The sequence below is a fragment of the Opisthorchis viverrini genome, assembly GCF_000715545.1.
Source record: "Opisthorchis viverrini unplaced genomic scaffold opera_v5_357, whole genome shotgun sequence".
NCBI lineage: Eukaryota > Metazoa > Platyhelminthes > Trematoda > Opisthorchiida > Opisthorchiidae > Opisthorchis > Opisthorchis viverrini.
In genome coordinates, this window is record NW_008752012.1 from 145,418 (window position 1) to 146,662 (window position 1,245).

Genomic DNA, 1,245 nt, shown 5'->3' on the forward strand with positions numbered 1-1,245 from the left:
CACATTCAGTCGCCTGAGAACATCATAAACGAGAGATTCAGCTGGCTTCCAGGTGAGTCTCTCGAAAGAACCAAAGTAGTTTGCAGATGAAGTGTGTATTGTTAACGGAATAGTTTAAAAAAATTCCTACTCCCAGCGGAACTAGAGCTGATGGCTTCTGGAAGTGAAGAAAACTAGTCGGGAATTCAGCTGAACAACCGTACTTGGATCTTGAAACAGAACTATCAATATAATTGGAGGCCATCCTACTTGCAAACGCAGTCTGCAGTTTGTTGGAGAGTGCGAACGGTAAAGACGATGAGGTTTGGAGCATGATTTTGAAGTGTATACGGCCGTGACGGCCGCTTTAATCGTCGATTTTGCGGCCAACTTTAATAGGCGTTGGTGGATTGATCAGTTCTTGAGAATGCACCAACGAAGATGATATCAGAAACCGAGTAACTAGGAATACTATGCCTTGAGGCTGTAGATGGGTCGAGATATCGCTAGAACCAAAAGTATCAGATAAGAGGCTTACTAGGTCACTCAACCAAAGTATTCGGCCTAACGGCCCAATCGCAAAGCAGCGGCAGTTAGCCTAAGACCGCCAAGTAGCCCAAATCTTTAAGGCGCATGTCCCCATATGTGTTCCAGCTGCCACCACAAAAAAAGCGAGAACGGTCCGTCAAACTTCATCCCATTGACTAGCACGGTGTTGAAAGATCTCTGGGAGCTATACGTACACTCCTCAGCAAAGCTCAAGGGCTATGGAGGTATGTAAACCGTTGCACTGCACCAGGATCCATTCTCTTTGTAACGGGAACTGCGTGCTCTCCGCCAGTCAGTCATATACCGGTTTCTGCGAGAACCGCCATGCAGTAGAGGCGCACCGATCGGCACAGCAAGATTCTGATTTCCTCAAGGAAACCCTTTAAGCACTGTCAACAATAAAACGAAATTTGTCTTTCCTTGGTTCCTGTAAACACATTTCGAACAAAACTGCTATGGGTTCAATGGTGCAACGAAACCATCAGGTTGTGGAGATTTCGTCCTGCAAGTGAAGCCAATCTATGCTGAAAGGCCGAGAAGCACTGTACAGCTGTGTTTCATCCTTATTGGAAATCATCAGCAGTGCGCATATCACGAAACTCCGAAGAGTCTCGAGCGTGCAACCTCCCGGCTAGTAGTTTGAACACCTAACCGGTCGGCCACGAGTGGCTGATCAGCAGTGTGATTAACTCGCACTTAGACAGGATATAGCGCCGC

General features: G+C 47.0%; 2 protein-coding genes across 2 annotated transcripts in view; one reads left to right on the forward strand and one right to left on the reverse strand.

Annotated features, from left to right (window-relative positions):
* Positions 1 to 1,245, reverse strand: part of T265_10312 (hypothetical protein) — a gene marked incomplete at both ends in the record, with an annotated part of 43,400 nt that overhangs the window by 19,050 nt on the left and 23,105 nt on the right. The window lies entirely within an intron of this gene.
* T265_10313 (hypothetical protein) overlaps positions 1 to 1,245 on the forward strand; it is a gene marked incomplete at both ends in the record, with an annotated part of 25,012 nt that overhangs the window by 8,035 nt on the left and 15,732 nt on the right. The gene's annotated exons all lie outside the window — the stretch shown is intronic.